This window comes from Scyliorhinus canicula, chromosome 10 (assembly GCF_902713615.1).
Source record: "Scyliorhinus canicula chromosome 10, sScyCan1.1, whole genome shotgun sequence".
In the NCBI taxonomy this organism is placed as follows: Eukaryota; Metazoa; Chordata; class Chondrichthyes; order Carcharhiniformes; family Scyliorhinidae; genus Scyliorhinus; species Scyliorhinus canicula.
The window spans coordinates 54,692,516-54,709,081 of record NC_052155.1 but is presented as its reverse complement, the minus strand read 5'-3'; the positions used below and the strand labels follow the sequence as shown (position 1 = coordinate 54,709,081).

The 16,566-nt window shown below is 45.4% G+C and overlaps 1 long non-coding RNA gene across 1 annotated transcript; it reads left to right on the top strand.

The window, feature by feature from the left end:
- Window positions 1-1,620: 1,620 nt before the first annotated feature.
- Window positions 1,621-15,471, top strand: LOC119972174. The gene is made up of 3 exons (XR_005462009.1): window positions 1,621-1,860; window positions 6,961-7,101; window positions 15,423-15,471. It is a non-coding gene; the product is annotated as an uncharacterized LOC119972174 (long non-coding RNA).
- Window positions 15,472-16,566: the final 1,095 nt, after the last annotated feature.

The window sequence follows — 16,566 nt, the reverse complement described above, 5'->3', positions numbered from 1 at the left end:
CTAAGGAAATTCGGCATGTCCACATTAACCCTTACCAACTTTTACAGATGCACCATAGAAAGCATCCTATTTGGCTGCATCACAGCCTGGTATGGCAACTGCTCGGCCCAGGACCACAAGAAACGTTAGATGCCCAGTCCATCGCACGAACCTGCCTCCCATCCATTGACTCCATCTATACCTCCCGCTGCCTGGGGAAAGTGGGCAGCATAATCAAAGACCCCTCCCACCCGGCTTACTCACTCTTACAACTTCTTCCATCGGGCAAGAGGTACAGAAGTCTGAGAACACGCACAAACAGACTCAAAAACAGCTTCTTCCCCACTGATACCAGACTCCTAAATGACCCTTTTATGGACTGACCTCATTAACACTACACCCTGTCTACTTCATCCGTGCCAGTTACATGGTATCCTTGTGTTTCCCTATTATGTATTTTCTTTTATTCCCTTTTCTTCCCATGTACTTAATGATCTGTTGAGCTGCTCACCGAAAATGACTTTTCACTGTACCTCGGTACACGTGACAATAAACAAATCCAATCCAATCCAATTCGGAATGGGCAACAAATGCTGGCCAAGCAGGCAATGCCCACACTCCATTAATTATATTTTTAAAGGGCAGTACGGTGGCGCAGTGGGTTAGCCCTGCAGCCTCACGGCGCCGAGGTCCCAGGTTCGAACCCGGCTCTGAGTCACTGGCCGTGTGGAGTTTGCACATTCTCCCCGTGTTTGCGTGGATTTCACCCCCACAACCCAAAAGATGTGCAGGGTAGGTGGATTGGCCACGCTAAATTGCCCCTTAATTGGAAAAAATGAATTAGGTACTCTAAATTTTAGGGGGAAAAAAATTATATTTTCAAAATTATATTAAAGCTAATTTTATTTTTATTCCAACTCTTCACGGTAGCACGTTCGGAACTCTTTGATGTATAGTAAAATATTACAAGCTAACCGAGGATGGCACAGTTTGCATGGATATTCTATTTTAAGTAGTTTAATTTGGTGGCTGGATGTTTGAAACAAGCTGCCAGCTTCAGTTTCCACCAGACAAAAGCCAAAGTAATTGTCGCTCGTTGATTAAATCCAGAAAGCAAAGCAGCTTTCAAGCTGAACAGAGATTATTCAAAAACCACTACAGAACTGAACCAGTGTTCTTTTAAAAATGAATTAAAGTTAGATTTGCCTCTTTATTTATGGTGCCTTTTGATTTTGCAGCTATTCAAATTTTTGCTTTTGATGTTGAAAATATCAAGGTTTTTCTACAACTTAAACACTTTAACCTGAATCAATCAGTACAGTTGGATGTGTAGCAGTGTGTGTGGAAATAAAGTCGATTCCTTTCATGGGATTTGTGTGTAGGTATTTTTTATTTCTCTTTTGCTTGCATCCTGAGAGTTCCATGCCAAAACATTGAGGCCAGAAAATTATCTTTCAGTTTTCACTGTGCACAAATTTCAAAGCAAAGTAAAAGCAAAAACAAAAAAATGAAGGTTCTTTAAAATGCTCCCTCACTTGGGTAAGAGTAAGATTGACAGGCGCTGCGATTTAGATTGCCTTCTTACACGACCCGTATACCAGCCACTGGCAGATTGTTTCTTCAATATTTGTTAATCATGTTCACCCGTAAAAACGATGCCCGCTAATGGCTTTGTGCCAGCTTGAAGCTCACTTAGCTTTGTGGTCATTTATTTTGGGGAGGTGGAGGGCACAGTTTGAGGACGTCCATCTGAATAACGATGTCAGTGCTGGAACAAAGGGACTAAAGCAGCTGATGTGTGATGGGCAAGGCTACAACTGTGTCAGAGCGGAAGGTCACTGTGGAGTGCTTTCTATGGCAAAAAACTGAGAAAGGCAGAAGGTAGGAGCTGTGCGCAAATAAACACATCTAATTTAAAATGAACCCAGGGTCCACAAGACTGCCTGAAATATTTGCTGCTTTAATTGGCAAAAGAACAATAAGTAGAGTGTACCCTTTATTTATTTTCAGAGCATAAGTATGCTTAATATGAACCATAAAATATTTGTATCAATTCCAAAGTAAACACGGCTTGAGAACATTTTATGTAGTGGTTCTTCATGTTTGTCACAGGGGAGTCACAATACAGGAAACAAATTCAGCCTGTAAATTGAGCCTGTGAAAAAACAATGAAATTGGCCCATGTCGACTGAATAAGTTTTGAGGTTGCTTTCCTTTAAAAGAAAAATAATTCCATGATGAAATGATGGGCCTGTCTTTCTAATTTCTGAAAGAACTTCAGTGACTCAACCGCACCTCTATTACTCCTGCTCTCGGGCAAGAGATATAATGAGGACCTTCCCATTCACTGCAAATTGATACAGCACACAGAGAAATTTATTAATCTAACATGCCTGTGCTGTTTCTTTGGTAGAGCTATCCAATTCTTCTCAGTCCCTGTCCTTTTCCCTCTGACCAATAACCTTCTTTTTCTTCAAGCGTTTAGCCAATTTTCTTTTCAATCTTAATCATGTGGTTCCACCTGCTGTTCAGGCATTCCAGATCACAAGAACTTTCTGGGTAAACAGACATTTCCTCATGCCCCCTTTAGTTCTTCTGCCAGTCACCTTAATCTATATCAACTGGTTACCAAGCTTTCCGCCACTGGAAACAGTGGGCTAGTCCTCCGCCCCGCGACGCCGTCAACACGTATTACGATTGGACAGAGAATCAGGCATCTGGCTGAAATCGAGGTTCGCACCTGGCACCAAACCGACCGCAATGCTCCGGCCCCTCGCTGGTGGCGGGGTCAGGGTTCGTGTATGTGTGCCAGTGGGAGGATCCTAATGGATGCAGATGCACCTTAATGACCCGTTTGCATCCACTTAGCGGGCCTGATATCAGTATTTTCCATGCCTTTGCGATTCTCCAGTCCCGTGGGCCAGGAGCATAGAAGATAGGAACAGGAGGAGGCCATTCGGCCCTTTGAGCCTGCTCCGTAATGCAGATGACTACTGGTGTTTACCAGCGTGACTGAACTCGCTGTGCACGAAGGGGATAACCCCTTAAGGGAGTTGCCCTCAAACTCCACCCAAGAGCCACACTGCACAACCTGCGCATCCCTCCCCAACCAGACGTCCCCAACGCCCCAACCAGAGACCCACCTAAAATGAGAAACACTCCCAGAGACCCTCTAGATAGGACAAATCCCCCCAGAGATCTCCTAGATAGGGAGACCCGCCCCCCCACCTCCCGAGACCTCCAAACTAAAAGGACCTCCCCAGAGTCCCTATAGCTAAAGGAACCCCCACAGAGACCCCCTAACCATAGGGACTCCCCTCAAACCCCTTAACTAAAGTGAGTCCCTCAAAAAAACACTAACTAAAGGGACCCCTTCACAGACCCCCTGGAAAAGAGAATCCTGCCTGGAAGCTAGAAAGCATTCCAGGCAGGGGCAGTGAAAATAACAACTGTTGTAATACTCACCTGGGTGAATACATGCTGGCTCAGACAGAGGAAGTACTGCATGTACATTCCACCAATCACCACATGTCCATTCCCCCAATCGCCACATGTCCATTCCCCCAATCGCCACAAGTCCATTCCCCCAATCCAGAGGTCGGTTGGGTCACCCCCGTACCAGGGAGACAGGACTGGGCCCAGAAAATCCAGGGGTGGGGGGGCTGAATCGTGATGCGGGGGTGGGAAGCTGCTTTGCGATATGGGTGGGTGGGAGGTGCTTTGCGATGCCGGGGGTGGGGGGGGGGGGGGGGGGGGGGTGGAGCAGCTGTGGGACCTCGCTATTGGGCTGCCCTCTCAAAATGGCAGCCCGATAGGAGGATTCCCTCAGGAATCCCTCATATTCCCTGCCATGTATAAATTTGCAAGGCGAGGGGTCGGAGCATGAATCAGTTCCGATTCACGTCTGACAGGAGAACATAGTCTCCCAAACGAAGAATCCCAACCAGCTTTTCCTTATTTATGCTATCAAAAACCATCCATGACTTTGAACACCTCTATCAAATCTCCTTTTAAGCATTTCTCCTTTAAGGAGAACAATTCCAGCTCCTTGAAGTGCATCATCTGGTAAATCCCTTCTGCCTGCTCTCCATGATTTGGTTTGGATATTCATCCTCGAGGCAGGCGTTGCGAGTCAGACCATTTCCAGATGTCACGATTTGCCTCCTGCCTGGCATTGCCTATTCACGCTATTTTCATAGTGGCATTGGAGGGAAGGGCTGGAGTCAGGGTTGGCACCTCGCAATGCAGGCCTGAGGCAGTAACAGAGGTAGACGGGAGTATGCTAAGGCAGGCAAGGTAGAATCCATTTTTTTTTCACTGGGACATCAGCCCGGTTCTGTAAGTAGGTGTGAGAGCCAAATGCTCACCTCCCTCATCCCCCAACCCCCACTCACCCCACTCCTATGACCTCTCCTTATGCCCATGTACCCTCATATCCCTCATGCCTTTCTAAACCCCTGTCCCCTCATATTCCCACGCCTCCCTTACATCCCCTTTCCACCTTTTTTTACCCCTTTCTCCCAGTATTCACGATGGACAGAACTCATGAGGTCTCTAATAACATTGGAATGTTTTCAGATTCCTAGGAAACTGTGTCAAAATGGAAAAACAATCATTCTGAAACCTCTTTAAAATGTTTAATCCCTTTAGAAGCTCAGACCACTTTCAATTAAACACACAGCGATTGAAATACCTCTGGAAAAAATTAAATCCACTTAAGTGGTCATAAAACTGTCAAAATAAACAATCAGCCATTTAAAACCCTCTTTAAAAACTAATCTTAGTAACTGTTAATAAAACTGACACTTAAAAGAAATCTCACAGCTACCTTGACAGATACATCATCATCCCTGTTGAGCTGAATCCAGTAACAAGACTTAAAGCTCTGCCAAGCACGAACCAAAGTCTCCAGTGCCTGAATATGTTAAAGCATTTTGAAGTAGTGGAACATATGGCTAACAGGTGAATTTTGTCAAAGGCTGAACAAATGACTAGACTGCCAATCAAAGAAAAGATGACATTGTGGAGGAAATTGACACAATCTTAAAGTCAATACCTTTGAATATAGAATAACATTTTATCCACTGGATAAAGTGTTCTCATGCATTTGAATACTTTTACAATGCTGGTCAACTTAATAATCACTTACCTTTTCTAAACAAAGCCTTTTAATTAACACTGCATTAAAGACATACTTAACGTATCACACACAAATATATTGTGGCTTGTGACCTATCAAACAGTTCCTGACCATGGACAAGTTTTCCCTCATTGTTCATGACTCCACTGAGATGCTATGAAGCATGCCTCCTATCAAAACAGCTCGATGCCATGTAAATAGAAAGGTCCTAAAATACAGTAGGCACCAGCACATTTGCTGAGTACAAGCTTGATATTGTCACCCTTACCTCAGGATCATAAAAATCCCACATGACAGGAATGGGAATGGGAATTCAAGAATTGGGTCCAGTCAACCATTTTTAATTCACACCCACCTCTGTTCCGACATGGAGATGCATGACAATCTGGCCCATTGACATCCCTCTTAAAGCTTAATGCCTGGAATTGAACACAAGTTGACTGAAAGATTGCCAAACCTCAAAATTAAAAAAAGAAATCCTACACAGGGATATATTTTAAGACGTTTAGAAAGGTTGGAGTGAATTTCCTGGTTACTTTAATTAGCAGTGCACAAGGCTGCAGATAATTCTATGAGCTGTCTTTCCAGGAACCGTAGGCAAACTGAACCTATTTGCATATGTCTGACTTACAGCTTATGCAGTAACAAAGGCAAGTTTATTGGGTTACTCCTACTTTTGCTGTTTATTTTTTTATTAATTTGGGTGTCACTGGCTAAGGCAGCAATTTCTGCCCATACCTAATTGCCCTTGAGAAGTTGGTGATGAGACAAGTTCTTGAACCGCTGCAGTCCCTATGGTCTAGGAACACCCACAGTGCATGTTAGAGAGAGAGTTCCAAGATTTTCACCCAGCGACGGTGAAGGAACAGGAATTTATTTCTAAGTCAGGATGATGTATGGCTTGGAAGGAAACCTGCAGCTGGTGGTGTTCCCATGTATCTGCTGCCCTTGGACTTCTAGGTGGACTTCTAGGCAGCACGGTAGCACAAGTGGATAGGACTGTGGCTTCACAGCGTCAGGGTCCCAGGTTCGATTCCCCGCTTGGGTCACTGTCTGTGAGGAGTCCGCACGTTCTCCCCGTGACTGCGTGGATTTCCTCCGGGTGCTCCGGTTTCCTCCCACAGTCCAAAGACGTGCAGGTTAGGTGGAGTGGCCATGCTAAATTTTCCTTAGTGTCCAAAAAGATTAGGAGGGGTTATTGGGTTACGGGGATAGGGTGGAAGTGAGGGCTTAATGTGGGTTGGTGCAGACTCGATGGGTCGAATGGTCTCCTTCTGCACTGTATGTTCTAGGTGGTTGAGGTCTCAGGTTTGGAAGGTGCTGTTGTAGGAGCTGTGGTGAGTTACTGAAGTGTAGCTTGTGTACAGTGGACACTGCTACCACTGTGTGCCAGTAAAGCGATCTGCTGTGTCCATGATGATGTTGAGCTTCTTGAGTGTTGTTGGAGCTGTACTTATCCAGGCAAGTGGAGAATATTCCATCATGCTCTTGACTTGTACTTTGTAGATGTGGACAGGCTTTGGAAAGTCAGGAGGTGAGTTACTGTCAGCAGAATTCCCAGCCTCTGACCTGCTCTTGCAGCCAGAATATTTATATGGTTGGTCCAGATCAGTTTATGGTCAATGGTAACCCCCAGGGTGTTCATTGAGGGGGATTTAGTGATGGTAAAACCATTGTATGTCAAGCAGTAATGGTTAGATCCTCTCTAGCTGACCTTAGTCATTGCCTGGAACTTGCATTCGAGTACACCATCTTTTAGGATCACCTGATCATAATGCAAGTGATGATTTTGTAAGATGGGAGAGAATAGCTTCAGCTTTTTGTGGCATTTATCTCTACAGATACTGGCCTTACACTGACCTCTCTGAGAAACGTTACGTAGGAAAGTGTGATACACCAAAGAGGCATTGCTGCCCGCAGGTATATTCGCCTCCACCCACTGCTTTCATGGCTAGCAGCAACTGACATGGGAGCTATTTCAGGTCAGCATGAAATGTGGATCTCTGCAACATCAGTCATTGGGGAGTTATCTGGTAATGACCAGAGGGACCTGCTTCCACAGCTTGTGGGCCACCGTGGCAGCATTTTCAGAATTATGCATCATTCGTATGGGAACCTATAGCTTCTGCCAATTGCAGGCAAGATCACTTTCTCCATTTCTGCCTCTGTCTCTACCGTTTATATTATAAAACAATTTGCTGCCCACAGATGTGTCAAACAAGTAACTATTTTTCCATTATTTTTCATGGGATGTGGGTAACCCTGGCAAGGCCAACATTTTTATACCCATTGCTAATTGCCCCTGAACTGAATGCCTTGTGAGGCCATTTCAGAGGGCAGTTCAGAGTCAACTATATCACCGTGGATCTGGAGTCACATGTAATCTGGACCAGGGAAGAAGATTTTTTTCCCCCCGAAGGGCTACTATTTTTCAACATAAGCATTTTTAAAATTGAATTTAAACCCCGCCACGGGATTTGAAACCCACATCTATCTGCAGAGATTCTGGATTACTAGTCCAGTGTCATTACCACTACACCACCATGTCCCCATTGCGTTGTGCAGCAGGATCAGTACTTAATTAATTAATTAAAAATTAAAATCGCTTATTGTCACGAGTAGGCTTCAAATGAGGTTACTGTGAAAAGCCCCTAGTCGCCACATTCCGGCGCCTGTTACGGGAATCGAACTGTGCTGCTGGCCTGCTTTGGTCTGCTTTCAAAACCAGCGATTTAGCCCTGTGCTAAACAGCCCCAGCCAAAGTAACATGCAGTTACTTTTCCATATCATAACAATAGCAAGATGACACTTCCTAATTTAATCATACTCGTATATTCTTCAAAGCTCAGTCGGCCAAATGACACACACTATGTTAGAACACCACAGCATGTGGGAAAATCTAGACTTTCAGTTGCTCCTTCCAAAATCCACCCCCTCGCACCCCCCTCCATGCACATCCCAACCCACCATTTTCTTCACATTCTTTCACAGGATGTGGGCACTACTGGCTAAGCCAGCAATTGTTGTCCATTCTTAATTTCCCTTGAGAAAGCTGTGGTAAGCCACATTCTTAAACCATTGCAGACCATGTGGTGCAGATATGCCCACGGCGCTGTTAGGGAGGGAGTTCCAGGATTTTGATCAGTGACAGTGAAGGAATGTCGATATAGAAATGAAATGAAATGAAAATCGCTTATTGGCACGAGTAGGCTTCAATGAAGTTACTGTGAAAAGCCCCTAGTCGCCACATTCCGGCGCCTGTTCGGGGAGGCGGGTACGGGAATCGATCCAAGTCAGGATGGACTGTGGCTTAAAGTAGAACTTGCAGGTGATGGTGTTCCCATGTAGCTGCTGCCCTTGTCCTTCTAAGTTGAAAGAGGTTTGGAAGGTGCTGTCGAAGGAGCCTTGGTGAGTTTCTGTAGTGCAATTTAGATATCGTACTAACTGCTGCTGCAACTAGGGGGCCCGTTTAGCTCAGTTGTCTTGCACAGCAAGGCCAATAGAGCAGGTTCAATCTCCGTATCAGCTGGGGTTATTCATGAAAGCCCCGCCTTCTCAACCTTGCCCCTCGCCTGAGGTGTGGTGAAATCATCACCAGTCAAGTCTCCCCCTCAAAGGGGAAAGCAGCCTCAGGTCATCTGGAACTATAGCAATTTTACTTACTGTTACTTTGCATTACAATGTTGGAGGTGATGGATGGTGTGTCAGTCAAATGGGCCATCATGTTTATTACATACAAAATATTGTCAAAAGGAGCATTGGACAATTATGGACTGACCCTAAGACAGAAATAAGAGGTATGTAGCGAAAGCATGGTCAAAGGTGTGGTTTTAACGGATGAGAGGGTAATAGAGAGTGGAGGAGGTTATGCTCCAGAGAATGCAGCTGAGACAGTTGAGAGTTTGGCTAGTTAGGATGAAGTGAGAGGAATAGATTGGGCAGAGAGTTTGTGGGGATGGTGCAGAGGGAGGAATTGAATGTTATTGTGGGAGCTAGAGCTCGTACTTTGATGAGGTTTGTCCACATTCACTCATAGTGATTGGCATCACCATTCCCCTTTGCACCATCCACACTCTTTGATCATTGCTATCTTAGTCTGAACAACCAGAAAGAACCGTAAAAATACTGCTGCATCACAAGCCCAGCCTGTTGATTGGCAGCTCCTTCGTGCAGCACACTTTGTCACCAGAGGCTCACATAGAACTCTTAATGAGAATTCTATTTGGAAATGGGTAAGTGCCATAAAGCATAAGATTCCTTCGCTGAAAATTGCGCATTCCTGTGTATTAAAAAATGGTGACAAATGTACCAAATGAACACATTCTATAGGCAGAGTTTTACGCTCCCCTAAGCGGGTTCTGAGTTGGGGTGGGAACATAAAATTGCATGGACAGGATTCACTCCAGGATCTTGCCCATCCCAACCCAAGCACAATTGAGTGGCATGGTGGCACAGTGGTTAGCACTGCTGCCTCACAGTGCAGGGACCCGGGTTCACTTCCGTCCTCCAATGACTGTCTGTGTGGAGTTTGTATGTTCATAGAATCATAGAATTTACAGTGCAGAGGAGGCCATTCGGCCCATCGAGTCTGCACCGGCTCTTGGAAAGAGCACCCTACCCAAGGTCAACATCTCCACACTATCCCCATAACCCAGTAACCCCACCCAACACTAAGGGCAATTTATCATGGCCAATCCACCTAACCTGCACATGTTTGGACTGTGGGAGGAAACCGGAGCGCCTGGAGGAAACCCACGCAGACACGGGGAGGATGTGCAGACTCCGCACAGACAGTGACCCAAGCCAGAATCGAACCTGGGACCCTGGAGCTGTGAAGCAATTGTGCTATCCACAATGCTACCGTGCTGCGTGGCTTTCCTCCAGGTGCTCCTGCTTCGTCCCACAGTCCAAAGATATGCGGATTAGGTGGATTGGCCATTATAAATTACCCGTAGTGTCCAAAGGTTAGGTGGGTTTATGGGGTTACAGGTATAGGGTGAGGGAGTGGGCCTCGTTAAGGTGCTCTTTCAGAGGGTTGGTGTAGACTTGATGGGCCGAATGGCCTCCTTCTACACTGTAGAGATTCTATGAATTTCACAGTTGGGCATGCAGGGCCTCTGGCAGGAAACAGGTTCTTTCACCTATTAAGACCCTTAAGTGGTCACTTAATCGTTCATTAAGGGCCTTTCCGGCCCAGCCTCAACTCAAATAAATGTTTCTCCATCTCGGGTGGGAAGGGAGGCTAGGTGCCTCAGTCTGTATGTCCCTCCCTCGCTTATCCCCCCCCCCCCCCCCCACACACACACACTGAAGCCATGATGCCCCTCCTCCAGGGCATCCCCCTACCTCCGGTGACCTCCTCTCCCTTGAGGACGGTCCCAGAGTTTAGTTCCAGGTAGAGCATTGTAGTACCCCTCCTGACCATTGCAGCGCTCTGCCTGGACAGCTCGGAGAGCTGTCAGCCAATCAGAGTCACTACCTGATTAGAACAGAGTTGGGGTAAAATTTGTTTTGTGAACTAGCAGTCAAAAAAAAGAGGGAATCTGACATGGCAACTGACACAGAATCAGGAAAGGAAAACCAGCTGGGATTTGGGTTGTGTGTGAGGAATGTGTAAACTGGTCAAGGTTTGGCGCTTTAGGGCAGCACGGGAGCACAAGTGGGTAGCACTGCGGCTTCACAGCACCTGAGTCCCCGTTCGATTCCCCGCTGGGTCACTGTCTGTGCGGAGTCTGCACATTCTCCCCGTATCTGCTTGGGTTTCCTTCGGGTGCTCCGGTTTCCTCCCACAGTCCAAAGATGTGCAGGTTAGGTGGATTGGCCATGATAAATTGCCCTTAGTGACCAAAAAGGTTAGGAGGGGTTATTGGGTTACAGGGATAGGGTGGCGGTGAGGGCTTGAGTGGGTCGATGTGGACTAGATGGGCCGAGTGGCCTCCTTCTGCACTGTATGTTCTATTTTCTATGTTCAAATCTGTGCTTGTAGCATTGACATCAGTCACAAATCATTTGAAACTTGAGCAGAAAGTGTGGCACTATTAAAAATAAATCGACCAACAAATTAATGTCCAGCCATGTAAAAAAATGATATGGCAGTCATGAGTATGTCAGATGATGACGATATAAAGCTTTCTATTTCACAAGATTAATTAATTCAAAATGAATATGCTGAGCAATTTGTTGCAGATTGGATTCCTACATGTATTTCATGCATGCTTAGATCTTTATGTATTGATCAGAATCTAGCAAATGCTCCAGATTCTGTTGCAGTCAGCAAAGATACAATCGCTGAACAGGAAATCGCGAATCTGCGGAGAAGTTGTGAAACCCATTCTATTTCCTGCCACTCAGTCTAATCATGCAATTACAAGGTAATCGTTTTGACAATTTGATGAGCACAATTCCAACAAAGGAAATAACCTTTCTTTCAACGACATGGGAAGCCCAATAACTGAAAACTAAGATTTTACGCTTGTTAGGCACAGGGTCGTGGGTTCAAGTCCCATTCGAGACCCTATCTGTGACGGGTGTAAAAGGATCTTCAAACTATTTTTTTGATAAGAGACGATCAATACAAAAGTGGCTCTTTTTTTTCTCTGTGCTAAAAATGTCATAGGAATTTGTATTTGTTTACTTTATTTCCCCAGTCTCTAAGGATTGGCTCCTCGAGGTAGTAATTGCTGAGTGTTTTGGAGAGGTTTTATTTTGGAAATGTACACATGACCACATCCGCGAATCACAAATAGTGTTGAAAGGCGAAGAAATGTGTAACTCAAAAAAAAACGGCGCCCCCATCATGTGATTCATGAAGATCTTATTTAAATGCTGCTTAATTCAGTTCGTGAGTTCTCCCTGTGGGTAGTCATCGATGAAGTTCCCACCCCTTCAGTGGGAAGCAGTTTAGTGAATGCCCACAGAGGTATAAAGAAACTCGGAGATTATCAGCATGTTTTCCTGCAGTGAATCCCGGCTGGGTCAAACAATCTGACAGTATGTAACCCCTTATTGAATACTGCTGCCCACATGATTATCTATTGGCATCCAGAGCACAAATATTTCCAGGAGCTTCAGAAAAATAAATAGTTTCAAGCTGTTGCAAGAGGTTTTCTTTTAATTTGTCTCTGGTGATTCTCCACATTACATGCAAGGCGGGAGCATTTTATAACGACCTGGAACAGTGATGTGACTGCCCTCGCTAACTCTGCTCTTTTAGACAACAGATTTCATACTTAATGCCTGAACCATAATCTGCATGAGCTAATGGGCCAGATCTGGAAATTTTACACCCCCAGGTCAACGGACCTTTTCAATGTTTCCCCAATTTTTCAATCACGCCCGCTGCAGGAACCTTTGTGGGTGGGGCAGAAAAATGGCCCCCTTCTGTGCTGTTTGTGTTTAAACCTTTAATCTGCATTTTAGCATTGAGAATATTTTAATTATTAGAGGGCTATAAATAAGTTAACATGCCCTATTCCAAATCCAACCAGGCAAATTATGATATTGAGCTCTCAACATAAAAACATAAGAACTAGGAGCAGGATTAGGCAATTCAGCCCCTTGAGCCTGGTCCGCCATTCAATACCATCATGGCTAGTCTCCTCTCAGCCTCAACTCCACTTTCCTGCCCATTCTCCATAGCCCAATACTAATTAAAAATCTATCAGTCTCCTCAAATGTACTCACTGTCCCAGCATCCAGCGCACTCTGAAGTAGTGAATTCCACAGATTCACAACCCCTTGAGGGAAGTAGGGCACAATCAAATTCCATGTTCCAGCTGGCGTGGACCCATGCAAGCCGGTTAGATCATGGGAGAGGCCAAAATCGGGACCCACACTGGGCGCCGATGGGTTCCCAAAGTAACCAGCCTGTAATGGGCTATGGTAACCCTGGTAATTATAGACCTGTGAGCCTTACTTCGGTTGTGGGTAAAATGTTGGAAAAGGTTATAAGAGATAGGGTTTATAATCATCTTGAAAGAACAAGTTGATTAGCGATAGTCAACACGGTTTTGTGAAGGGTAGGTCATGCCTCACAAACCTTATTGAGTTTTTTGAGAAGGTGACCAAACAGGTGAATCAGGGTAAAGCTGTTGATGTGGTGTATATGGATTTCAGTAAGGTGTTTGATAAGGTTCCCCACGGTAGGCTATTGCAGAAAATAAGGAAGTATGGAATTGAAGGTGATTTAGCGGTTTGGATCAGTAATTGGCTAGCTGAAAGAAGACAGAGGGTGGTGGTTGATGGCAAATGTTCATCCTGGAGTTCAGTTACTAGTGGTGTACCGCAAGGATCTGTTTTGGGGCCACTGCTGTTTGTCATTTTTATAAATGACCTGGAAGAGGGTGTAGAAGGATGGGTTAGTAAATTTGCAGATGACACGAAGGTCAGTGGAGTTGTGGATAGTGCTGAAGGATGTTATAGGATACAGAGGGACATAGATAAGCTGCAGAGCTGGGCTGAGAGGCGGCAGATGGAGTTTAATGCGGAAAAGTGTGAGGTGGTTCACTTTGGAAGGAGTAACAGGAATGCAGAGTACTGGGCTAATGGCAAGATTCTTGGTAGTGTAGATGAACAGAGAGATCTCGGCATCCAGGTACATAAATCCCTGAAAGTTGCCACCCAGGTTAATAGGGCTGTTAAGAAGGCATATGGTGTGCTAGCCTTTATAAGCAGGGGGATTGAGTTTCGGAACCACAAGGTCATGCTGCAGCTGTACATAACTCTGGTGCGGCCGCACCTGGAGTACTGCGTGCAGTTCTGGTCACCACATTATAGGAAGGATGTGGAAGCTTTGGAAAGGGTTCAGAGGAGATTTACTAGGATGTTGCCTGGTATGGAGGGAAGGTCTTACGAGGAAAGGCTCAGGGAATTGAGGTTGTTTTCGTTAGAGAGGAGAAGGCTGAGAGGTGACTTAATAGAGACATATAATAGTCAGAGGGTTATAGTCAGAGGGAATAGTCAGATAGTCAGAGGGTTAGATAGGGTGGACAGTGAGAGTCTTTTTCCTCAGATGGTGATGACCAACACGAGGGGACATAGCTTTAAATTGAGGGGTGATAGATATAGGACAGATGTCAGAGGCAGTTTCTTTACTCAGAGAGTAGTAGGGGTGTGGAACGCCCTGCCTGCAACAGTAGTAGACTCGCCAACTTTAAGGGCATTTAAGTGCTCACTGGATAGACATGTGGATGAAAATGGAATAGTGTAGGTCAGATAGGCTTCAGATGGTTTCACAGGTTGGCGCAACATCGAGGGCCGAAGGGCCCGTACTGCGCTGTAGTGTTCTATGTTCTATGTTCTAACTACTGGCCGGGGTCTTGCTGGGTCGGCCATCGGGAAGCAGCAAGGAAGCCTGCTGACGCATTTCTCCCGTTAGCTTGTGTCCACAATTTCTCCTCTTCTCTGTTTTAAATCTTGTCCTCTTATCCCAAAACCTCTCGTAAATTGCCCCACAAGAGGAAACGTCCGCTCTACTTCTACTTTTTCAATACTTTTTATCATCTACCTCAAGTAGATCTCCTCTCGTTATTCTAAGCTCGAGACAGGATCGAACTACCCTGCTCAATCAATCTTTGTAAGTTAAACCCCATAACTCTGGAATCAATCTAGTGAAGTTTGAGAACTTGGGACCAGTTACAGAAAACAATTGCAAAATCTGCTGAGTTGAAAATCCAGCTGATTGACTGCTGTCCTTCAGGACAGGTAATCCCATCTCCTGTGTCAGTCTGACTCCAATCCACATTACACTCTTACCACCCTCAAGTAAAACTAAGATTTGGGCAATATATGACAGTGTAGCCTGCATTTCACATTTTACCCCAATATGTAGGCGCATGTTAGATATATATCTATATATATATAATATAAACCTACACAACATTGGCAACATTGAGTTCACCTTTTGGTATTCTTGGCAAAATAACTAAAACATTAGTTGTAACTTTCCTGTATTTGAGAATGTTCTATTTAAACCGATTCAGAACACTTTGTACCCGGTTTCTTATTTACATTGCAAAAAGGAAGTTGCAGCTATGTGTAAGTTCAGAGGAATTCAACATCTGTTTGTGAACAAAAGTGTACGGAATCCAAAGCTCATAAATTGGCTCGAAATACACTGCTCAGTCCGAGGCCCTGATAAATTTAGAGTTGCAAAGAGAAGAGAGGCAAGTAGTTGTTTCACTGAACCCTGCGCATCTTAAAACATACTTGCCTTTCTGAAGCTAAGCAAATCAATATTGTCCTGTGTACTTCAATTAAACTCTTCGTTTTCATTAATACTTGCTATTTATTCTACCATTTACAGAGTCAAAACAAGAAGAAAGAAAATTCTGATGGCTTTCTGGTGCTGGAGAATAAGGTTAAGAGCCATAACATTTTTGACGCTGGCTTATGAAGCCTTCTCTACTCAAGCTCCACCAATGGCCAAGGGAGATCCAACATGTTCCTCCTGGCCCCAAAGGGTTGTCTGTTTTTTCTGGAAATTTTCTTTCCCAGGCCTCCAAGGATTTGGGTCCTTGCAGCCACCAGTTTTCATTGGCAGGTTCAAGGCTGAACCAAAGTGCCCAAGGCCCACTTGGACCTTACCCCACTGCATCTGGAATCTTCATCCATCCCCTTCTAATAAATGATGTGCTATTGCTTTGAACACCCCCCCCCCCCCTCCCCTTGATTGTGAGCTTTTCATGCAATCTTGTCAGCAACCAGCCTCCTTCCCATCAGTCTTCCCTCTGCCTTCCATTGTTCTTCATCATCTTCATCCACCACCTGCCCCTCTACCTGCCATCGCGAGCCCATACACTTTCCCCTCCCCACTCCATGCACAGCCCACCTTCCACATTGCTCCCCCTTGTCTTCGTTAGGTCACATTGCCTTCAGCTCCCTGGCAGGCAGCTGTTTTAATGAGCATTCATGAGATACAAATGAATGCAATGGCATTTTCACACCTGTCAGGGGGGATGAGTGACCCATTAACCTGCATTGGGGGAATTCAACACCATTTTGCGCCGGCTTTCTGAATGTTTGGCTCCCGCCAGATTCACCGCACCCTCCCTCAAACAAACCCGCCGCAGGCTGGTTGTGAGAATTCAACCCCAAGGTTGTGAAGAGTCTGTTTTCGTTTCAGACAGTTACCATGGAGAGGGATGGAGTCAGCTGCCAGGGAATGGAGTTTGGAGCGAAGACAGAGGCGGTGGGATTTTCCAGGCTCCCGCAGCGAGTATTCCGGCAGCAGAGGCAGTTTGTCATTGGTGGCTTGCCCGGTTTCCCAGTCCCTCTGAAGTCAATGATCATTTGTACCGTTCGTCAGCCTCGCCATCTGGGAACCCACCGCACGGGCTCACCTTCGATGGGACCGGAAGAATCCAATGGCGGGAAGGGCTGGAAAATCCCACTCAGTGACTTCAGTCTTCCCAATATTTAAAATCTTTTGCTGGTGATTAGCTTTGTGG